General features: G+C 42.9%; 1 protein-coding gene across 2 annotated transcripts in view; it reads right to left on the reverse strand.

The window, feature by feature from the left end:
* Nucleotides 1-20,410, reverse strand: part of LOC129860388 (netrin-3-like) — a 76,156-nt gene extending 55,746 nt beyond the window's left edge. For both annotated transcript variants that reach the window (XM_055930757.1, XM_055930756.1), the window contains exon 1: nt 19,859-20,410. The gene's annotated coding sequence lies outside the window, so the exon portion shown is untranslated. The remainder of the gene's footprint in view (nt 1-19,858) is intronic.
* Between the last annotated feature and the right edge of the window lie 5,252 nt (nt 20,411-25,662).

The following is a 25,662-nucleotide window of genomic DNA, read 5'->3' on the forward strand; positions in this document are numbered from 1 at the left end:
AATTGTTTTTTGAGATCCCATGCGCTTACAATGGAAAGCTATGGGTCCTATGCAATTCCACCTCCCAGATTGCAAATTTTATGGCTTCCACTAGATGTCAACAGTTTTTGTTCAAGGTTTCAGGCTTGTTTCTTCCAAAACGAGGAAGAATTTTGAGTTTTGGTACTGGGAGTCACAGAGTTGGAAATCAGTCTGTAGGTGCGCGACGAAGAGGACGCGCACTTGCTAATTTTACTTTTCTATCGAACATACTACTTTCCGTATCAAATATTCTAGTTTAATTACATTTTAGGGTACCTGAGGATTTTATAGAAACGTAGTTTGGCTTGTTTTCCTAGCTTTTTGGATTCCTTTGTCTGCATGCTGAACTCAAATCGATGGCGCCAACTAAACAGACTTTTTGAGATATAAAGAAGGATTTTATCTAACAAAACAACCATGCATCTTGTAGCTTGGACCCTTGGATTGCAAATCAGAGGAAGATTTTCAAAAAGTAAGTGATTATTTAATGGCTATTTGTGATTTTATGAAGTCTGTGCTGGTTGAAAAATATGTAGATGTGGGGCGCCATCCTCAAACAATCCAATGGCATGCTTTCGCTGTAAAAGCCTATTGTAAATCGGACAATGCCGTTAGATTAACAAGAATTTAAGCTTTCAACCGATATAAGACACTTGTATGTACCTAAATGTTTAATATCCATAATTTTTATGATTATTTATTTGAATTGCGCGCCCTCCAATTTCACCGGAACTTGTCGACGGGTGTCCCATTGGTGGGATGCCTAGCCTTAAGTTGACAGCTATTACAAATCAGCTGTCAGAAGCTGCATGACGAGCAGTTTATTTTGAGCCAATCAAACTCAATATTCTCGTAGTCCCTCTCCTAACCTCACGTTATACACCAGTTGGCGCCAACATGCAAAAAAGAAAGAGCAAGAACGGAACGTGAAGAGCTACCGCCATTCCATGGAAGAAAAACTATGTTTCAAATCGTTGAGAAAAAGAGAGAATTGAATATTAACACTCACTTATCTATACAAACGTGCTGTGAAGGGATTGAGGGTAAGATTGAAGCCAGGATTTTGTCTTTTCTTTTAGTAAGGATTTAGTTTCCACCAAGGATGGCAAGGGATGGCATGTCCTGTGTGAATTGAAGTATGCTCTCTCTAATTCTTTCTTTCTTTTTTTCTTTATTTCTTTCTTTATTTCTTGCTTTCTTGCTTTCTTGCTTTCTCTCTCTCAGAGGACCTGAGCCCTAGGACCATGCGTCAGGACTACATGGCCTGATGACTCCTTGCTGTCCCCAGTTGCTGCTCCAGTTTCAACTGTTCTGCCTGCGGCTATGGAACCATGACCTGTTCACCGGACGTGCTACCTGTCCCATATGTGCTACCTGTTTTCAACTCTCTAGAGACAGCAGGAGCGGTAGAGATACTCTGAATGATCGGCTATGAAAAGCCAACTGACATTTACTCCTGAGGTGCTGATCTGTTGCACCCTCGACAACCACTGTGATTATTATTATTTGACCCTGCTTGTCATCTATGAACGTTTGAACATCTTGGCCATGTTCTGTTATAATCTCCACCCGGCACAACCAGAAGAGGACTGACCACCCCTCATAGCCTGGTTCCTCTCTAGGTTTCTTCCTAGGTTCTGGCCTTTCTAGGGAGTTTTTCCTAGCCACTGTGCTTCTACACCTGCATTGCTTGCTGTTTGGGGTTTTGGGCTGGGTTTCTGTACAGCACTTTGTGACATCAGCTGATGTAAATATGTTTATTTACAAAGTACAAGCCGGCATTCTTTTCCTAAATTATTCACTTGTGTGGTTTTCATTTCTCTCTACTGCTCCAGTAGCGAACCTAACTGGTCCAATAGAGTTTAAGCTTAAACATACAGTAGCCCATAGTGTTAATTAAGCTATTGTTACCAATGGTGTCCCAACAGGTCTCCACTGTGGTTCCATATCCTTCTCCAGGGCCAGAGAAGCTGCCAGATTTTACCCTGGGGGAGCACCCTGCCAATGTGCCCTAGTCGACTTCTGACAGAGTCCCTCACAGTGGTCCCACAGCCTTCTCCAGGGACTTCGGAGCTACCAGATCTCAACCTGAAAGAGCACACTACACGAGCCGACCTACCTCCATACCCTCCAACTCTCGCCTCGGGAGACCCTCCTAACGTCCCCGTGGGGGACCCTCCTGACCTAGGTAGCCAGTGTCCTGTTGTAAGAGGCACCTGACTCTGCCCTACTATGTCTTCAGTCTATAGCCACAGTATGCCCAGAGCATCTTAGCTGTCAGTTCCCTGATCTCCTAGAGTCTTTACAGTCCCCTGCTATGCTAGGACCCCAGTTGTCTTCCCCAGTAAGCCAAGAGCCTTCTTGACGGGCTGGCCAGATGCCTATACTCTACGTTTCTGACAGGGTGGCCAGACACACTCAAGGACTGGGGTTTCCCTTGTCTGGCTCCTTTACACCTATACCTCTCTGCCCTGGTGGATGAACACACACTAGTAGTCTTATGTCATCCCCTTGAAGTCAAGCGTTTTGTTTAGAGTTCATATTTGCCCAGTATAAGTGGGGGTGGCTGTTCAAAAGGCCAATCATTCCAATATAGAATGTCTCTATGCACCCTCAGCTTGCTCCTTTAATTCGAATCATGGCTTAGCTATTCCCGCATCTCACTGCCCCTCGCCCTTTCTAGTCAGAGGGAGTCAAATCGCCTCATGAGAATGTGTACAGCTGACAAGAGTGTCCCTAAGTTTTACTACAGCTTGACTTGTTGCGTGTGTATTTCAAATACCATACCACACACACACATACACTCTATCTCTAGTTATTCATTAAGGAACCATTATATCTGGAATAAACCTGTCCTAAAGACATCTGGATTTGTTCTTGCCGGACAGACCTGTGATGGCGGAACCATATCCACTGGCACCTATTGTCCGCTATTTATGCTGCTCCCGGATCAGTTCTTAGTATTTTTCAGTAGGGAAATAAAGTAAAATATGATTTGCCTTTCTCGTGAACAGTATTTGGATCTAGAAAGGCAACACATAAATAAATAAACCTGTCACGACTTCCGCCGAAGTCGGTCCCTCTTCTTGTTCGGGCGGCGTTCGGCGGTCGACGTCACCGGCCTTCTAGCCATCGCCGATCCACTTTTCATTTTCCATTTGTTTTGTCTTTGTTTTACACACCTGGTTTCAATTCCCCAATTACATGTTCATTATTTAACCCTCTGTTTTCCCCATGGTTTTTGTGCATGTTTGTTTTATGTATTTCGGTCCTTTTGTTCGGACTTGGTATTACTACATGTATTTGGCAATTTTGAGTAAAGTTACTTTTATTACTCATCTCTGCTGTCCTGCGCCTGACTCCTCTGCACCAGTTACACCCAGACCTTTTACAAAACCAACTCTTTCGCTTCCCAAACATTCAACAGTACTGAAGGCCAAATTGAAGTACGGAATGGAATCCTCTCAAATAGCCATCCAAGCATCTTCCAAAAGTCCTAAAAAAAACCTGTAGACCTCACATAAAAAAATACAATTCCATGTTATGAAAAATAGAGAGTAGGAATGGAACCAAGGTGGTTCATAAGTTATTTGGCAGGGAGGGCCAGATGGAAACATTGATCAATGGGACATGTCTGAGGGGGAAGTCTAAAGTGGGCGTGCAGGTGGAAGTATTGGAGGCATCATCAAAGTCTGGCTGGCAGACCAGGCAGCCAGGGCAGGCCCAGAGGAGGAGAACTCTGATGGAATTAGCAACTCATTAGCGTCGCGGTCCAGCTTCCCTCAGCACTGCGTCCATCAGAGAGAGGGAGAGGTAAGAGATAGGGGGAGAATTGAGAGAGGGAGAGGGCTGCAGTGAGAGAGAGAGAGAGAGAGAGAGAGAGAGGGAGAGGGAGAGAGTTTGGGTGGAAAGGCAGAGGGGTACAAAGTGGGGTACAAAGTGTCAGAATGATAGAGCAAAACAGATAACTGAAAGAGGCAGAGAGGAGAATGGGATGAGGGGGAAGTAGAATAGATGAAATGAGGAAGTAGAGGGAGGGAGAAAAAAAGAGGAGGGAGACAGATTAAGATGGAGGAGGACTGCGGTCTGTGGTGGCCTGTGAATGACTAAATATGGTGCAGTCAAAACACAGCTCTGCTCGGCCTGCCGGGAGACTCTTACAGGGGTTTTCTGCTCTCAAGCACGTCTGGCAGATGAGACGCATAGGTTAAACAGAGACGGAACAGGCATGTCGCCGGTCTAATTCCACATCTCCAGCTCCCTGAAAAGCACACTTAACAAGCAACTATGTGTTAGCTTTTCAAAACATAATCCGATAGTAAAAACATACGCTAATGCTAACAACTCAAGATAACCACCACATAGCCACTCGGGTCTAGCTCTGAACAAGAACCTGTGCTCAGTAAGGAAACGTCACTGACTGACATGGTTGCACTTGACTGTTCTCTGTTGAATTTTCGAAGACAAGTGTACGTGCCAATTCCGCAAACTTCTCAGCTCAGACGTCAGCTAAAAGACATAGCATGTGGACCTCTACGAAACACTTGGTAAGTTTGAGCTCCAGCACGGAAGTCTCTGCTCCGCTCAGCCTCGACTGCGTTTTTCACAAGCCACACGTTATCCTCGACAGGGGCAGACATTGTCTCATTAAATGTGAAGTAGCAACAGCTGTGTGAATGTCTGTGAGTAGGGAATACCACACTGTAGCTATAGCTACAGCTAACTACTGAGGAGAGGCTACTTGTTACAAAGTGGAGCACTCCACATGTCATGTCCTACAGGTTATAATTCAAATCTACCACCTAAAAACACAAACCTACTCAAAAGACAGCAGTTCTACCCAATTGGCTAAAGTGCCTAGTCATTCAGTAAGGACTGAAATGTCCAGTTTCAATATTATGCTGCTCATGACAAGATGCTTTACTGGTTCGGGAAAGGAGCAAGATGCTTTACAGAGTACTGCAAGGTTAACCAATGTATTTCCCCAGGTTGATATATGCCTTCATGTGTATGGAATACGTGCCAAATGATCAGCCGATGACATTAAGCAACTTGGAAACAAGGTTTTGCAATGTCACAAGGACTACAGTATCAGCCTATTTATGTGATTGGAATGGATCCAATAGGTTTAGCCTAAGAGGTTCAATCAACAATTGATAGAACAAAAATATGAGAGAGAGAGAGAAAGAGAGGAGAGAGAGATAAAAGAGAGAAAGGAGACAGAGTGACAGCGAGAGAGCGAGATACGTTGCTGCTACTGTTTATTATCTGTCACTTGTGACCAGTTACATGTAAAGTGCCGTGAAAAAGTATTTGCCCCTTTTCTAATTTTCTCTACTATTGCACATTTTTGATACTGAATGTTTTCAATCTTCAACCAAAACCTAATATTAGATCAAGGGAACCTGAGAAAACAAATAACACAACAATTAGTGTAAGGGGGCAATTACTTTTTCAATTGGATTTGGGTGTCGCATAACTTGTTAATTAAATAAATGTAATAAGTATATGAACTTGCCTTCGGAAAGTATTCAAACCCCTTGACTTTTTCCACATTTTGTTACGTTACAGCCTTATTCTAAAATTGATTAAATTAAACATTTTCCTCAGCAATCTACACACAATATCCCATATTGACAAAGCGATACTTATTTACATAAGTATTCAGGCTCTATGCTATGAGACTCAAAATGTAACTTCTGTTTCCATTGATCATCCTTGAGATGTTTCTACAACTTGATTGGAGTCCACCTGTGATAAATTCAATTAATTGGACATGGCTTGAAAAGGTACACACCTGTGTATATAAGGTCTTAAAGTTGACAGTGCATGTCAGAGCAAAAACCAAGCCATGATGTCGAACGAATTTCCGTAAAGTTCGTAAAGCTCTGAGATAGGATTGTGTCGAGGCACAGATCTGGGGAAGGGTACCAAAAAATGTCTGCTGCATTAGGTCCAAACGAACACAGTGGCCTCCATCATTCTTAAATTGAAGAAGTTTGGAACCACCAAGACTCTTCCTAGAGCTGGCCGCCCGGCCAAACTGAGCAATCTGGGGAGAAGGGCCATGGTCAGGGAGGTGAACAAGAACCCGATGGTCACTCTGACAGAGCTCTAGAGTTCAACTGTGAAGATGGGATAACCTTAAAGACGGACAACTGTCTCTGCAGCACCATCAATCAGGCCTTTATGGTAGAGTGGCCAGACAGAAGCCACTCCTCAGTAAAAGGCACATGACAGCCTGCTTGGGGTTGCCAAAAGGCACCTGAAGACACACCATGAGAAACAAGATTCTCTGGTCTGATGAAACCAAGATTTTGCCCTGAATGCGAAGCATCACGTTGGGTGGAAACCTAGCACCATCCCTACAGTGAAGCTTTGTGGTGGCAGCATCATGCTGTGGGGATGTTTTTCACCATCAGGGACTGTGAGACTAGTCAGAATCGAGGGAAAGATGAACAGAGCAAAGTACAGAGAGATCCTTGATGAAAACCTGCTCCAGAGCGCTCAGGACCTCAGACTGGGCCGAAGGTTCACCCTCAAACAGGACAACGACCCTAAGCACACAGCCAAGACAAAGCAGGAGTGGCTTCGGGACAAGTCTCTGAAGTCTCTGAATCCAAGTCTCTGAATCCAGTTTGTTGATCCCAGCCTATAGACAGAAACTAAAACATTAAACACCCATGCTCAGGTCTGTTCAACGCTGGTCAGACCAATCTGATTCCGCGCTTCAAGATTGCTTTGATCACGTGGACTGGGATATGTTCTGGATAGCCTCAGATAACAACATTGATGTATACGCTGATTCTGTGAGCTAGTTTATTAGCAAGCGCACCGGTGATGTTGTACCCACGGTGACAATTAAAACCTTCCCAAACCAGAAACCGCGGATTGATGGCAGCATTCGCGCAAAACTGAAAGTGCGAACCACTGCTTTTAATCATGGCAAGGCGACCAGAAACATGACCGAATACAAACAGTGTAGCTATTCCCTCCGCAAAGCAATCAAACAAGCTAAGCGTCAGTATAGAGACAAAGTAGAGTCACAATTCAACGGCTCAGACACGAGACGTATGTGGCAGGGTCTACAGTCAATCAAGGATTACAAAAAGAAAACCAGCCCCATAGCGGACACCGATGTCTTGCTCTCAGACAAACTAAACAACTTGTTTGCTCGCTTTGAGGACAATACAGTGCCACTGACACGGCCCGCTGCCAAAACCTGTGGGCTCTCCTTCACCGCAGCCAACGTGAGTAAAACATTTAAACGTGTTAACCCTCGCAAGGCTACCAGCCCAGATGGCATCCCTAGCCGCATCCTCGGAGCATGCGCAGACCAGCTGGCTGGTGTGTTTACGGACATATTCAATCGATCTCTATCCCAGTCTGCTGTTCCCACATGCTTCAAGAGGGCCACCATTGTTCCTGTTCCGAAGAAAGCTAAGGTAACTGAGCTAAACGACTACCGCCCCGTAGCACTCACTTCCGTCATCATGAAGTGCTTTGAGAGACTAGGCAAGGATCATATCACCTCCACCCTACCTGACACCCTAGACCCACTCCAATTTGCTTACCTCCCCAATAGGTCCACAGACAACGCAATCACACTGCACACTGCCCTAACCCATCTTGACAAGAGGAATACCTATGTAAGAATGCTGTTCATCGATTACAGCTCAGCATTTAACAGCATAGTACCCTCCAAACTCGTCATTAAGCTCGAGACCCTGGGTCTCGACCACGTCCTGTGCAACTGGGTACTGGACGTTCTGAGGGGCCGCCCCCAGGTGGTGAGGGTAGGAAACAACATCTCCACTCCGCTGATCCTCAACACTGGGGCCCCACAAGGGTGCATTCTCAGCCCTCTCCTGTACTCCCTGTTCACCCATGACTGCGTGGCCATGCACGCCTCCAACTCAATCATCACGTTTTCAGACGACACTACAGTGGTAGGCTTGATTACCAACAACAACGAGACAGCCTACAGGGAGGAGGTGAGGGCCCTCGGAGTGTGGGGTCAGGAAAATAACCTCACACTCAACGTCAACTAAACAAAGGAGATGATCGTGGACTTCAAGAAACAGCAGAGAGAGCACCCCCCTATCCACATCAACGGGACAGTAGTGGAGAAGGTGGAAAGTTTTAAGTTCCTCGGCGTACACATCACGGACATACTGAAATGGTCCACCCACACAGACAGAGTGGTGAAGAAGGCGCAACAGCGCCTCTTCAACCTCAGGAGGCTGAAGAAATTTGGCTTGTCACCAAAAACACTCACAAACTTTTACAGATGCAGAATTGAGAACATCCTGTCGGGCTGTATCACCGCCTGGTACGGCAACTGCTCCGCCCACAAACATAAGGCTCTCCAGAATGTAGTGAGGTCTGCACAACGCATCACCGGGGGCAAACTACCTGCCCTCTAGGACACCTACACCACCCGATGTCACAGGAAGGCCATAAAGATCATCAAGGACAACAACCACCCGAGCCACTGCCTGTTCACCCCGCTATCATCCAGAAGGCGAGGTCAGTACAGGTGCATCAAAGCTGGGACCAAGAGACTGAAAAACAGCTTCTATCTCATGGCCATCAGACTGTTAAACAGTCATCAGTAACATTGAGTGGCTGCTGCCAACATACTGAGTCAAATCTCTAGCCTCTTTAATAATAAAAAATTGGATGTAATAAATGTATCACTAGTCACTTTAAACAATGCCACTTTATATAATGTTTACATACCCTACATTACTCATCTCATATGTATATACTGTACTCTATACCATCTACTGCATCTTGCCTATGCCGTTCGGCCATCGCTCATCCATATATTTATATGTACATATCATTATTTATTCCTTTACACTTGTGTGTATAAGGTAGTTGTTGTGAAATTGTTAGATTACTAGAATTTACTGCACGGTCGGAACTAGAAGCACAAGCATTTCGCTACACTCGCATTAACATCTGCTAACCATGTGTATGTGACCTATACAATTTGATTTGATTTGATGTCCTTGAGTGGCCCAGCCAGAGCCCAGACATGAACCCGATCAAAACATCTCTGGAGAGACCTGAAAATAGCTGTGCAGCAACGCTCCCCATCCAACCTTATATAGCTTGAGAGCATCTGCAGACAAGAATGGGAGAAACTCCCCAAATCAGGTGTGCCAGCTTGTAGCGTCATACCCAAGATGACTCAATGATGTTATCACTGCCAAAGGTGCTTCAACAAAGTACTGAGTAAAGGGTCTGAATACTTATGCAAATGTATATTTAAGTTTTTTATTATTAATACATAAGCAAAAATGTATCTGGTATACACCATTATAGGGTATTGTGTGTAGATTGATGAGAAAAAAACGATTTAATACATTTTAGAGTTCACACATTTTCACGGCACTGTAGCTATCTGCCTCATTTACCTCGTACCCGTGCACATCGACGCGGTACTGCTACCCCTGTATATAGACACATTTTCATTACTGTGTATTTATTATTACATGTTCTATTTTTCTATTATTTCTAAATGTTCTTTCTCTCTGCATTGTTGGGAAGGGCCCGTAAGTAAGCATTTCACTGTTAGTCCACACCTGTTGTTTACCAAGCATGTGACTAATAACATTTGATTTGATTTAAGTGAGCAAGGAATAGGGTGGTCCCGGATGTGAGATCACAGGGAAAGTTTTTGTTCAGCTTTGCCATTTTACCATGAGATCATCCCATGTTGAGTTGTATCTCTTTCAAAGCGTGGCTACTCTGGCAGACTTCACGGATTAGGAAAACGAGAGGTGCTGAGAGGCTTAATTTGGCTTGGGCGTGAGGGATCGGGGAAGGAGAACCAGAGGGACAGCTGAGCCACCTCGTAGCCAGTCAGAGGCTCCCATGCTGGGGCAGTGTGCTGGAAAGGTGGCCCCCTCACCATGACGCTGAATGGAGCTCCTTGGGGATCCTCCACTCAGTGCCCAGTGTACAGTAATCCCTGATTGGTCTGTTAGAAGTTGTGGCAACTGTGGAGGACTTTTAAATTGGTGAACAAGAGGACACTGTGCACCGTCTATCATGGTCCAGAGTCATCACCCCACAAACATACATACACACACACACACACACACACTGGGTAAATAAACGTGACTGACAGTCCAAAAGTAAAAGGGTACTAGTGACAGAAACCAAATCCAATAATGGAGGGGGGTGTAACCTAGTGGTTAGAGCATTGGGCCAGTAACCGAAAGGTTGCCGGATCGAATCCCTGAGCTGACAAGGTGAAATCTGTCGTTCTGCTCCTGAACAAGGCAGTTAACCCACTGTTCCCTGGTAGGCCTTCATTGTAAATAAGAATGTGTTCTGAACTGACTTGCCTAGTTAAATAAAGGGTAAATAAAGGTTAAAAAGAAGGAAAAAAATGGGGGGGTGTCAGTGTGGCTCTCTGGTATTCATTAGCAGTGAGAGAGAGGGGGAGGCAAAAGGGGGTCAACTCTCACAGCTGAGGGTGTCATTAGCAGAGGCATCACTGACAAATTCAGAAAAGCTTTAAGTCTGCTCTGAAGCTGAGCGGGAACCTCCCTCCACTGTCCCCCAGCCCTGGACTATAGCTCTGACACACAGACACACAGTGTGCCACTGAAGGTGGGTTCCAGGGGCAGAGATCAGTTTCTTTCTTTCTCGCCCTCCTTCTCATCATTCTGAGAGAGTGAGAACGCCCAGGAGAGGAACGCAGCCAGCCTGCTCTCCTGGCCAGCAGTTGTAAAACAACAGAACCTGATCCAGAACTACTAAGAGGAGAGGAAAGGAGAGGAGGCAGAACCTCAGGCCAGGCCACTTCTCATAGATCTAGACAGGAAGCTGTACTCAACGTAGGGTTCTCTGTGTTACACTCCACTACAAAGGGAGGCAAAACTGCTGATATCACATGTTTGTAGTATTTTCTGTTCATTAGATATTTCTGTGAATTCAGTGTTTTTGGTCTGTGAGTAGCAGTCTGTGGAGTAGAGGAGGAGGGTTTGAAGGGGAAGGGGAAGGATATGAGACCGCGAGCATGGCACAATGTCAACTCGTGTGTCAAACATTAGGGGGCAAAGAGGGGGAGGTTGGGTTGGACAACACAACTGACCTTAGATCAGTGTCAGGGAAATATCATCCTACTCTCAACAGACTCCCACCAGAACACACTAGTCTAAAGTGGCTTCCTCCTTTGAGCTTATTGAGATTGGATGAGTGAGTGGGTGAGTGAGTGAGAGAGCGAGAAAGAGCCAATTGAATATTGCCAGTCCAAACTTAAAATTGTTGCCAATAGGCCTACAAATGCCCCCCATCTGGGTTTGAGGACATGCAGATTTTAACGTGGAGTCTGGGCAAGAACAAGGCCTCATCCCTGAGTTTCATAGAACACATACTTTTCATATGAAATATGCTTTATACGGGAATCAGGGAGAAGATGAGGAGATAGAGGCTTGTTCATTTCATAACATAGTGGCGGTTTAGACTTTGCCAAAAGAAATTATAGCCAGTGTCAAAGTGTGATCCACTTTTATATAAAGTTAACATACTGTATTTCCAGTGATGTCAAGTACTTAAGTAAAAAATACTTTAAAGTACTACTCAAGTCGTTTTTGGGGTATCTGTACTTTACTATTTCTATTTTGGGCTACTTTTACTTCACTACATTCCTAAATAAAATAATGTACTTTTTATTCCATACATTTTCCCTGACACCCAAAAGTACTCGTTACATTTTAAATGCTTAGCAGGACGAGAAAATGTTCCAATTCACGCACTTATCAAGAGAACATCCCTGGTAATACTTACTGCCTCTGATCTGGCAGACTCACTAAACACACATGGTTCGTTTGTAAATGATGTCTGAGCGTTGGAGTGTGCCCCTGGCTTTTCGTTTAAAAAAAGAAAATGGCGCCATCTGGTTTCCTTAATATAAGGAATTTGAAATGATTTGTACTTTTCCTGTTCCTTTTGATACTTAAGTATATTTGAACAATTACATTTACTTTTGATACTTAAGTATAAAATCAAATACAGTATTTTACTGGGTGACTCACTTTAACTTGAGACATTTTATATTAAGATATCTTTACTTTTACTCAAGTAGTATTCTACTGGGTGACACTTTTACTTCAGATGTTATCTATTAAGGTATCATTACTTTAGTATGACAATTGTGTACTTTATTTTCATTACTGTGTATTTCCCCCTATATATGTACTCAAATGGGACTGCTGTGTGAGACTTCAGAGAGAAGACGGAATACGTCCCGTCAGGATCTTCTAAATGAAGATCTCACAATATCGAGACATCAGTGTCAACTCCATGTAAGGCATATACGCCTATTCCAGAGAGGGGTGTCGAGGTGTGTGCTTCAAAGCCCTTTGATGCCTGGGTCTGTGGTAGGCAGGCTTGCGGTTTCTCCCCGAGTCCTCCGACAGGAAAACTGCTTTTTCCATTGCACAAGAGACTTCTCACAGCCAGAGCGAGCTGGGCCACTTTGAACTGGTGGGGGAAATCACCAATACTTTTATTAAGAGTTCAAAATACTATTAGCGTTAGCACACATGTACACGCACAAACACATAGGCACACCACACTCAATCACACAAACACATAGGCACACCACACTCAATCACACAAACACACAAGCACTCTCACACATGGAGACCCATACATTATCAGGGGTGCCAGGACTTTTGAAGGCAGGGACTGAATCATCGGACAACCCACCCTTCCCCTTGTCTCTTCTCCTCCCTCTCCACCTCCTTCTCCTCCTCATCCCATTTTCTCCCTCCCTTTCCTCACAAGGCCCGATGGTGAAGTCCATTTTGTCAGGCTGGAGCAGGGTAATGGTACACTGCACAGTGTGGCCGGGAGGCGAGAGAGTGGCATTAGGTCCTCCCACTCCATCAAGCTGGTCTGCTCTATGTTGCCATGGCAGCCCCCAAGGCCAGAGGAGAAGAGAAGATGTGAGGGAAGTATCGGATTAATTTGTATAGAACTAAAACACCTGCATGTGTACACTAGTGGCATTTCCTTTATCGATAGTTGAGATAAAACAACAGTTAAACCTTAAAATGGTTTACATAGCACCCTGAGAACAAACACACACACACACACACACATGCACAGACTTCACACACACACATCCTTCTGCATCTGGAGGAAATGTGTGCGGTTGACAAATGCGGACTTGGCAGGGCATGGGGGAGTGATGGGATGGAGCTTTGCAATCTCGGCATCATCCCAAGGGAAAGGGCGCGCGAGTCGTCACACTGACGAATAATGGAGCTTTGGAATCTTGGCCCGGGATCATCCTATGGGATGGGGAGCGAGGCTTCACACTGACGAATGACGAGCAGAAGTTAAACAGGGAAATCCGGCTTGCACCGACACACACCCCTCCAGACTGAAAAGTAGGGCTGTGACGTAATGGGATAACCGTGTAAATGACGGTTATGGATGAATACCGTGATTTTTTTTTAGGATATACAGTATATACGTTGCATTCGGAAAGTTTTCAGACCCCTTGACTTTTTTCCACATTTTGTTATGTTACAGCCTTATTCTAAAATGGATAACATGCATTTTTTTCTCCATCAATCTACACATAATACCCCCATAATGACAAAGCGAAAACGGGATTTTAGAAATTTTTGCAAATGTATTACAAATGAAAAAACGAAATATCTTATTTACATAAGTATTCCAGCCCTTTGCTATGAGACTCGAAATTGAGCTCACGTGCGTCCTGTTTCTATTGATCATCCTTGAGATTGTTCTACAACTTGATTGGAGTCCAGCTGTGGTTCAATTGATTGGACATGATTTGGAAAGGCACAAACCTGAATAAGGTCCCACAGTTGACAGGGCATGTCAGAGCACAAACCAAGCCATGAGGTCGAAATAATTGTCCGTAGAGCTCCGAGACAGGATTGTGTCGAGACACAGATCTGAGAAAAGGTACCAAAACATGTCTGCAGCATTGAAGGTCCCCAAGAACACGGTGGCCTCCATCATTCTTAAATGGAAGAAGTTTGGAACCACCAAGACTCCACCTACTGGCCGCCCGGCCAAACTGAGCAATCAGGGGAGAAGGGTCAGGGAGGTGACCAAGAACCCAATGGTCACTCTGATAGAGCACCATAGTTTGTCTGTGGAGATAGGAGAACCTTCCAGAAAGACAACCATCTCTGCAGCACCACCAATCAAGCCTTTATGATACAAAGGCCAGACGGAAGCCACTCCTCAGTAAAAGGCACATGACAGCCCGCTTGGAGTTTGCCAAAGGGCACCTAAAGACTCTCAGACCAATAGAAACAATATTCTCTGGTCTGATGAAACTGAGATTGAAAACTTTGGCCTGAATGTCAGGCGTCACGTCGGGAGGAAACCTGGCACCATCCATGTGGTGAAGCGTGTTGGTGGCAGCATCATGCTGTGTGACTGTTTTTCAGTGGCAGGGACTGGGAGCCTAGTCCGAATCGAGGGAAAGATGAACGGAGCAAAGTACAGAGAGACCCTTGATGAAAACCTGCTCCAGAGCGCTCAGGACCTCAGACTGGGGAGAAGGTTCACCTTCCAACAGGACAACTACCCTAAGCACACAGCCAAGTCAATGCAGGAGTGGCTTCGGGACAAGTCTCTGAATGTCCTTGAGTGGCCCAGCCAGAGTCCAGACTTGAACCCGATCAAACATCTCTGGAGAGACCTGAAAATAGCTGTGCAGCAACGCTCCCCATTCAACCTGATAGAGCTTGAGAGGATCTGCAGAGAAGAATGGGAGAAAGTCCCCAAATACAGGTGTGCCAGATTGCAGCATTATACCCGTGATGACTCTAGGCTGTAATCGCTGCCAAATGTGCTTCAACAAAGTACTGAGTAAAGCGTCTGAATACTCAAGTAAATGTGATATTTCAGTTTTTTTATTTTTAATAAATTAGCAACATTGTCTAAAAACCTGTTTTTTTCTCTGTCATTATGGGGTATTGTGTGGTGATTGATGAGGTAAAAAAAAGGTATTTAATCAATTTTAGAATAAGGCTGTAACATAACAAAATGTGGAAAAAGTGAAAGGGTCTGAATACTTTTCGAATGCACTGTATCTGAGAGATATAGTAAATATCAGGATTTTTTAAATATATATTTTTACATGTATTTTTACCCCTTATTGTTTTTACTAAACAGTCTCCATATACAGTACGAGTCAAAAGGTTGAACACACCTACTCATTCAAGGGTTTTTCGTCATTTTTACTATTTTCTAGAATGTAGAATAATAATGAACACATCAAAACTATGAAATAACACATACGGTATGGACCCATGTAGTAACCAACAAAAGTGTTAAACAACTGAAATTATATTTTATATTTGAAATTCTTCAAAGTAGCCACCATTTGCCTTGATGACAGCTTTGCACACTCTTGGCATTCTCTCAACCAGCTTCATCTGGAATGCTTTACCAACAGTCTTGAAGGAGTTCTCACATATGCTGAGCACTTGTTTGCTGCTTTTCCTTCACTTTGCGGTCCAACTCATCCCAAACTATCTCAATTGGGTTGAGGTTGGGTGATTGTGGAGGCCAGGTCGTCTGATGCAGCATTCCATTGATCTCCTTCTTGGTCAAATAGCCCTTACACAGCCTGGAGGTGTGTTGGGTCATTGTCCTGTTGAAAAACAAATGATAGTCCCACTAAGAGCAAATCAGATGAGATGGTGTATCGCTGCAGAATGCTGTGGTAGACATGTTGGTAAGTGTGCCTTGAATTCTAAATAAATTACTGACACTGTCACGAGCAAAGCACCCCCACACTGTCACACCTCCTCCTCCATGCTTCACGTTGGGAACCACACATCATCAGATCATCCGTTCACCTACTCTGCGTCTCACAATGACACGGCGATTGGAACCAAAAATCTCAAATTTGGACAACATCAGACCAAAGGACAGATTTCTACCGGTCTAATGTTCATTGCTCATGTTTCTTGGTCGCAAGCCTCTTCTTCTTATTGGTGTTCTTTAGTAATGGGTTCTTTGCATCAATTCAACCATGAAGGCCTGATTTATGCAGTCTCCTCTGAACAGTTGATGTTAAGATGTGTCTGTTACATGAACTCTTTGAAGCATTTATTTGGGCTGCAATTTCTGAGGCTGGTAACTCTAATGAACTTATCCTCTGCAGCAGAGGTAACTCTGGGTCTTTCTTTCCTGTGGCGGTCCTCATGAGAGCCAGTTTCATCATAGTGCTTGATGGTTTTTGCGACTGCACTTGAAGAATCTTTCAAAGGTTTTCAAATGTTCTGCATTGACTGACCTTCATGTCTTAAAGTAATGATGGACTGTCGTTTCTCTTTGCTTATTTGAGCTGTTCTTGCCATAATATTGACTTGGTCTTTTACCAAAGTGGGCTATCTTCTGTATACCACCTCTACCTTGTCACAATACAACTGATTGCCTTAAACGCATTAAGAATGAAAGAAATTCCACAAATGGAATTTGTGCATTCCAGTTGACTACCTCATGAAGCTGGTTGAGAGAATGCCAAGAGTGTGCAAAGCTTTCATCAAGGCAAAGGATTGCTACTTTGAAGAATCTCAAATATAAATATATTTTGATTTGTTTAATAGTTTTTGGGTTGCTATATGATTCCATATGTGTTATTTCATAGTTTTGATGTCTTCACAGTTATTCTACAATATAGAAAATAGTAAAACTAAAGAAACCCTGGAATGAGTAAGTGTGTCCAAACTTTTGACTGGTACTGTATACTTCCATTCATTTTTCAACTGTTACCAGGGGGCCTTCAGACGAATCATGCCGGCTTCCTAGAGCAAAACAACCGAAATGAACGTGAGAGTCTCATCTTTCCAGAGAGAGGGTCATAACTGTTTATAGGCCAAACCGTTCGCACGCTACAGATTATTTTGTGAGAAGACCCATTTCTGGGATATCTCATGGTCTGACAAACACCACTCTAGCTCTGTCACCTTTCACCGCAGATGCGGAAGTTCAACATAGGCGCGGATGCTGTGGATGAGACTCATCCAATAAAAAAAAAATCATACCTCTAGCTTAAACTGACATATTTTTATGGGGATGTTTTTATTATGCTAATTCGATTTCCGAGGGGGCTCGGACTTTCGGATTAAGAAGCATATCCATTTAAAAAAAGAGTACAAATAGAATTGGGACCTCCACTTTTTGACCCCCCCCCCCCCTCCTTCTGAGGCCTAGTGAAAAGCTACTTTTGAAGGCCTACGTCAAACCATTAGGTAGACATAGCAGAAAAACACTGCAGTAGATTTGAGAACGACATTGGCATTCAAATTAAATCATTTTTGGTCACATACACGTATTCAGCAGATGTTACTGCAGGTGCTGCGAAATGCTTGTGTTCCTAGCGCCATCAGTGCAGTAGTATCGAACAGTGCAGTAGTATCTTAAAACGATTCACAACAATACACAGACATCTAAAAGTAAAATAATGTAATTAAGAAATATATAAATATTAGATCGAGCAATGTCGGAGTGGCATTGACTAAAACACAGTGGAATAGAATACAGTATATACATATGAGGTGAGTAAAACAGTATGTAAGCATTATTTAAACATTATTAAAGTGACTCGTGTTCCATTATTAAAGTGGCAAGTGATTCCAAGTCTATGTATAGATACAGGGTTGCGTAGAAAGCGTGGAAGCCGGCTAGGGTTGGCTATTTAACAGTCTGATAGCCTTAACATAGAAGCTGTTGTTATTGGTAAGGCAATAATTGATTAATAAATGAAAATGTTCAGATATGAATCAAATGAATCTGCGATACTTGGCCTCGATGGCTGTTCTTCCATAAAGGGTCAAAGTTCAGTCCAATGTGTGGGACTTAGTTTAACACTCCAATCAGCTTGTTTAATTTGTTAAGGATTACAAATATTTATTTCTGCAAACCAACAGCTGTCTCAGGCCCACCGAAATAAGAAAAAACCAAGAGGGGGAAAAAGAACCAGCAGCATTCCGTTCCCCCATCAAGCTGTTCAAACCAGAGAAGAAAAATATATCGGACGTGTTGACTTTACTCGTTCAGGTGGACGGAGCCAAGAGTCCCGAGGAATCCTGCCTTTCAAAGCAAAGAGAAAATGATCTGCTTACGTTACGGCAACACACACACACTCCCAGAAGATTCGGCCACACACACACCACCACCAGAAGGAGTTTATAAACGTGCTGGAGTAAGTTCCTGTGGATTCGCTTACACAACCGTGTGCCTGAGCCCTGGTTGCTCCTGGCGCAATCTGTGGCTGTGTGCTATTGATGGATCATAACATGATGCAATTAAAAGACCGTGATTAATTAAAAAAACAATGAAATGACCGATATTCTCTGTGAATAAGTGTTGTTCTTGCATTCGACCAGAAAATCCTGGTCATAATTGTACCACATTTAAAACCATATCAATGTTTTCTGTATCTGAGTGAACAAATAAAGGTTGCATCAACAACGTCATATTTCAGGACAGCGTCCAGCAATTTTCCAGGAGAATAAGGATAAGTGGGTGAAGTGGTTGACACGGATCTCTAATGGAGGCACACTTTATCTCAATTGAAGCATTTAAGATAAGGAATCTGTTGCAGTTGTGGTCTCCCAGCAGCGTGTCTGCTTTTTACTACTAATCTGTCATATGTAGGCTATATGATTTGTGCATTGATAAAAAGGTGGGGCCCCCGAATTATAATTGCAAGGTGATTTTGTTTCACAGGACTCATGCTCAGTGCCATATCAGCCAAATCAACCTCGTCAAGACAAGACAACTTGCCAAGTAATTTCCTGAGTCTTTTTTTAAATGCGTTACTATTTTCTAAGATACTTGGGTTCATATATATAAAATAATCTCATAAACAATCTTCAATTCTGACTTGTATCTCAACAATAAGCGGGAACAAATCAATATTATCCTTCAATTCCTTTCACTAGGATTCTGATTGGGTTTACACTTGTTGGTATCAGCATTTAGACTTAAAGATATAACTTCCCAATCTTCCATAGGCCTAAATGCGTTTGTCTATACGAATGCAGTGGTGTAAAGGGAACACATTAGAAATGACAAACGCATTGGGAGACTTGGCATGTGGTGTACAGTCGAATGCGGGATCCGAGAAGTGCTGCTTGGTTTGGCATCGCTACTTGGCCTACATTGGAGAGCTATTAAAACACATGGACTCCATAGCCTACTTATTGTAACCTATATTGCTTAGGCTGCTGTTCTTGCTCTTTCCTCGGACCCACCCGGCAGCTGTAAACCGAGGAGAGTTCACACCGCGCGCTGGATCTCGCGCCCCAGGTTCTTTCATCGCCCACCTGTCCTCCGTGCCTTTCCATTTCAGTGCGTCCAGAGGTTCTCTCAAAAAATGTTATATTACTACACTATACTATTATGACTATAAACAATAATAATAATAGTAATCCGTTTTCATCTGAACGAATTATAGGCTGGCTGTTGCGCCATCATTTCAAGCTAATAACGATAACTTAATAATAACTAGAAATCGTACTGCAAGAAGGAAATAATGTTACTTGAATTCACTCAATACTTGAGTTCTTATAAATATTAAGTCGCCAACTGCGTAATTAACAGTGCTTTACGCATAGTGACTCAGCCTTATAATATATCAGAAGACAGAAAAAAAAACACAGTGAAATCCGTTTTAATAAACGCCATGAATGTGAGCTAAATAATAGAGCATGTGAAGACAGACAAACATCAAGGCTACTGGAAATGACTGAAATTAACTTCATAAACTCACCTGTTAAATGCGTAAAATTAACACTATCAAACTTACCGAAGACCCGGTGTATTGGCGAATCTTATAACGACAACACGGTCCAATGACTGAGGTCCAAAACAATAACAAAAATAAATGCGCATCGGTTGGAATAAAATATAAACTTCCCAAACACAACTGACGAGTCCCGTCTGCTCAGTCTCGAGCGTTTTGCGGAGGTAGACTACATTATAGAAAGACGTTAAGAAACAGAGGCACGTTCAGTATTGTCCAAATAGCGACAGATATAATGAGCAAGTACACAGTACAGAGGTGAGACACTGCACTCGCCCGCGCCGTTCAGACCAAGTGAAAAGAGACAAATGCACCCATGGTGTTGAAAAGTAGGCTACTCCCCAATAAAATCAATTGCAGATTTTCTCAGCCTTGCGCGCAAGAGCGTCTGGCGACCACAAAGAGCGAGAGAGAGAGTAAATATTTTTTACATAATAAGGCAACTTGTTCTTTGCCTCAACATAATGTGTAGTAGGCTAAATAACATAACGAAGAGCAATATCTAAACGAAACAACGCGTATCCTTTTACAACCAGCATATACTGTAGGTCTATCTCAGATGCTTTACTAATTGTGCTACTGTGAGGGTGCTAAAAGGAACGCCAGCACAGCCACATAATAGGACAGTCAAGGGAACAGGGAACCTTATTAAATAAACGGGTATTATATTTTGTTTTCTGCGACGGTCTTTGGTTGAAGATCCAAGAACAGGCCTATTGTGAAAACGTTCAGATATTAGAGGCATTTTCTATAGGCCTATTCCAGATCAGGTCCCTTCAGGCCCACAATGTCTCGCTATGGCTAGGGGTAAGAATAACTGCATTGCATCAATAAAGATCCCCTCTAGGTCATCCATTATTCCTCGTGGTTAATTTGTTAATAGGCCATATATTATGTGGCATATGCTTTGTCAGCGAGACTAAGCGTTCATTATTTCATTAAAAACCGTGTTGGTTAACGGCGCTCAGTTGCGTGTTTGGTTTCATTCTAAACCGTTCATTTACACCGCACACATAATATTCCGTCAGGTGTGTTATTGCAGGTGTACTGTAGCAATTCATAATTACACACACCGTTATGTTGTGAGCCTGCACCCTATGTGGTTCGTTCAAATCCTTAGCGTCTCCAAACTCCATTGTAAAATGATCAACATTCCTACTGTATTTAATGTACCTTCCACTGGGGGTAACAGCACTAGGTATACCACTGACTCATTTGTTCCTTTTTAACTTATTGAACTAAAACAATGGCTTTTTTAATATTCTCTAATATGGTTCTTAGCCCTGAAAAAATCGTACATTATTAAAGTTTGTACATGAGTTACAGAGATAGCTCTGTGTATCTGTGTGTGGTGTGTATGCATCCGTCTGTCTGTCTGTCTTAGGAGGGGTCAAACAGTGCTGGTGTAAAGGGTTAAATCAGAGAGTGGAATCCATGAATCCTAGATCCATAATACACCTGCCACCCACTCCTGATGTATGAGCCTTAGGTCTACCTCTAGACAGCTTCTCACACAGAGAGGAGAAGCTCAATGGGCAACAGAAAATATTCACCTTTATTAGTAAAGAACGCAGAGAGAGGAGAATTATTTTCACACTATTGTCCTGAATGACACAAAAACAGTGGAATAGAGTACAGCGGACAGGTTTAGAGGGGTGGAGGAGAAGTACATCAATAAAGACAGAGGGCCGAAAAAGTGTATCTTCTTTCCTGTTCTCCTTGCCCTACAGAGAGGTTTAAACCACAGTCTCATCTCCCTCCCCGAGCCCTATCTTTTCTTCTCGGGGTGAGAGGCTCATAGTTAACAACTATAGGTGAATGCATGAATAACCTCCGTTCTATTTAAGCAATATTGCCCATATACCACAAACCCCTGGGGTGCCTTATTGCTATTATAAACACGCTACCAACGTAAGTAGAACAGTGAACAAGTATGTTCACGTCATACCCGTCGTGTATTCAGTGTCAGTCAATCAACATCCAGGACTATTGTAGGGCCGGGCGACATATCAAATTGACTTGATTCATTAAAATGTACGTTATTTTTATTTATTTATTAGCGTTTACAGTATGTCCGCTTGTTCTCATGTCGTCTTTTTGGTCTCGTCTCCTTCACTCCTTCTTTGCTGTGTCCACCTTCCCATTTACACACGGCCAAGCCCCTGCCCTGCCACTCAAAACAACAAAGATGAGAGCTCTGACAAGTGGTTTCAACTCGCTATAAGAGGTTTGGTCGAACAGAATCAGTCATATGGACACCGAAACACAATTATACTTTATTTTACTGTAATAGAAGATAAATGAACTTTTCTGACGATACCCGTTTCATGTCTCAACTCCTCAAATTGTGTGCAGAGCAGACACTACTAAATGGGAGTAGTCCTATCAGTGAACATTGATTCTGGAAAATGTATGCTCTACTCAGTTTGTCGCGCGTGTCAATGTACCACATACCGCTAACAGCATTTTAGCCAAAGACGGATTATACTAGGCGTCTAGTCTGTGTTTTATAAATGTTTTATAAATGTGCAATAAGCATAAAACACAATTATTAAAGGAATTGGCAACTCATTCTCATTCTGAGAAATAAGGTAGGCTACTTGATTTCTATATCTGAACAAAGTGGACAGGCTAGCATGCTGTTCAAACAGTGATGGACAGAAGGGTGTGTTCAAAACAATGAATTTCTTAGCTAGCAAATAGATCCAAGTTGGCTAAACTTGAAATATAAATATTAACTGGTTACTCAGTAGCACCTGGGCTTGTGCTTGAGTGTCACGCCCTGACCATAGAGAGCTGTTTATTCTCTATGGTGGCGTGACAATGACTAGGATGGGTTATCTAGGTGTTTAATCATCTATGTTGGCCTGGTATGTTTCCCAATCAGAGGCAGCTGTTTATCGTTGTCTCTGATTGGGGATCATATTTAGGCAGCCATTTTCCCTTTGTGCTTTGTGGGATCTTGTCTATGTATACTTGCCTGTCAGCATTATTATAGCTTCACGTTTTGTTTGTTCGTTTTGTTGTTTTTGTTATTTGAAGTTTTCTATTCCAAATAAAGGATGGAAACATACCACGCTGCATCTTGGTCTACTCCTTATGACGAACATGACATTGAGAGATTGTTTATGAGACCTGAGTTAATTTTCTACAATGCCTGTTACAAGATGTTAGTCATTATTAGTCCATGTGAATTATGCATGCTTCTTGTTAAATTTGTAACAAAAATTGCATTTTCAATGATAGACTTGAAAGCCAGATCAGTGATTATTGACAAAAGGCAGGTTAAACTATTTTGATCAGACCTCCTGAGTGGTGTAGCGGTCTAAGGCACTGCATCGCAATGTTGCATTGTCACTACAGCCTGGGGTTTGATCCCAGGGCTGTGTCACAACCGGACCTGACTGGGGGTCCCAAATGGCGGCACACAATTGGCCCAGCATCGCCGGGTTAGGGGAGGGATTGGCCGGGGGGTGAGCTTAACTTGGCACATTTAGCTCTAGCGACTCCTTGTGGCAGGTCGGACCTCTGCAAGCTGACTTCAGTCGTCAGTTGAACGTTTTTTCCTCGGACACATTGGTGCAGCTGGCTTCCAGGTTAAGCGAGCGGGTGTTAAGAAGTGCGGCTTTGGTCATGTTTCGGAGCACGCATGGCTCAACCTTCGCCTGTCCCGAGCTCGTTGGGGAGTTGCAGCGATGAGACAAGATCGTAATTGGAAATCACGAAATCGGGGGGATAAAGGGGGTAAAATTAAAAGCTTAGATTTAGCCTTGTTATGATTTCACAAGACTTGATTATTGCTGACTGTTTGAAATGCAGTGTATTTGACCTTTTATTGTACATCAAAGCTTATTTACAGAAAACATAAAAAAAAATCAAGATATATAACATGAATCGACCAGAAATTTGAAAAAATGAAAACAGTATTTTTAGGCCATATCACCCAACCCTATGACCCAAACTACCCGGTTTATAATGTGTTATAAACAACTGCTCTATAATGTGACACCAATTCGGATGATCGTTTCCTTTCCTTCCATGTCTTCACCCTTTAATTTCTTCTCATTCCTCTTCCTCTCCACGAAGGCCCGTTTGCTATTCATCTCCTCTTTTCAGTCGTACCTCTCCCTTCTGCTTTTGCTTTCTTTGCTTCACTCTACAATTCCTTCACATTTGCCTCTCTTTTATCACTCCCCTCTTCTCCTTTTTGTCAGTTAATCGAAATACTTTCCCTCTCATCATCACGGAAAACTTGATACAGTTATTAATAAATTATACTACATTTAAAGGTGTATATTTGTTATATAGGCCCTTAGTCTCTAAGTTTGATCAATATTTTTGTTTTAAATACACACATCTACAAAACCACGATCAAGAAAAAGGCCCATCTACTTTTTGCACTTACTAATTTGACCTTATCTCTGTCATAATAATATGATATCTTGCAGTGTATTTGTGAAGGAATAGATGGCTTACAAAGGATTTACAACTTTGTTGAGGTTGTCATTGTGAAAAAGAATGTTGTTTTAAAACTGCTTAGTTCATTTCATCTGTATAGGGCTGTAATCATTTGAGAGCACTTAACACTAAACCCCTGGCCCATCAATCTGTCCACCCCAATCATTACCTTATGATGGAACATCAATTTGATTACATAGGTGATCATGCCAATGATTTAAACCAAGCAGTCATACACTGAATAGGAATTCGGCTACTAAACAGTGTGCCATGATGTAGTTTAGCCTGTTCTCCATGCAGTAAACATTTAACAAGCAGTGACATTTTAATACTGTAGATAAGTAGGCCTATGAACCGATGCATGCTCACAGCATGAAACATGCACCACTCAAACATCTCCATCCCACTGTAACTGTCCCGTCTGTCCAGGACAATGTAACTTAAACTAGGCAGGCACTAATCTAGGTAGATTTTCACTCTAATTACAAGTGGGGACATATTAGGCTGCAGTAAAGAAGGAATGAAAGAGTAAGAACAGGCAACACACACTCACTTTCTGTCAAAGGGAATCCAAGCGGGGGCCGCTCTGCAGTCCTTTGTGTTGCTGCACATGGATTACTGGATGTGTCTCAAAAACAATCTCCAGGGACTTTTCCAAAGCTTCGTTCTCCAGCGTTGGGTCCCCTGCAGCAGACACCTTTAAGAAAATGTCAGCCTCCGGCTTTTGCCTCGCTTCATTTTTGGCACCTTCCTCTGAGTGAAGTTCCACAACTGCATGCACGTGGGTAGAGTGCGCCCTCTTCTGACCACGCTTGGCACTTGCAACAGTAGGCCATTCAATAAGAAACCTTCCTTAATCATGTAACTAATTAAACAAACTCAAAAGTTAACAAAATAGGCTACAAACAATGAAAAATACACAGACAAATTGGAGACCTAAGACCCACCTAACTGACTCTGTCAAGAAACAGTGAAAGAATAGCAAAACCTCTTACAAATGTCCTGCGTCTAATGTAATAGGTGATTTGATTTGTGGAAACCACTGATGATATGTGGTGTGCTCATAATAGAGCTGGAAAATAATTTGTAGTCTCGTCAGTCTGTAAGTAGTAACACAAAATAGGATTGCAATTCATCTACTGGACAGCTGATAACATTAGGCCTATGAAATCTTCAAACATAAACTAGTAGGCCTAATCCTAGTGAGATTCTTGAAAACACATCTTGAAAACTTGATTGCTGACATGCAAAACATCTTGGGACTATATCAACACTTGAGTAATCAAACATATATCAAAAGATCGTTTTTGGGCCGACTTTTCCTTTAAGTGAGTTGGCAGGACTGTGTA

This window comes from Salvelinus fontinalis, chromosome 8 (genome assembly GCF_029448725.1).
Source record: "Salvelinus fontinalis isolate EN_2023a chromosome 8, ASM2944872v1, whole genome shotgun sequence".
In the NCBI taxonomy this organism is placed as follows: Eukaryota; Metazoa; Chordata; class Actinopteri; order Salmoniformes; family Salmonidae; genus Salvelinus; species Salvelinus fontinalis.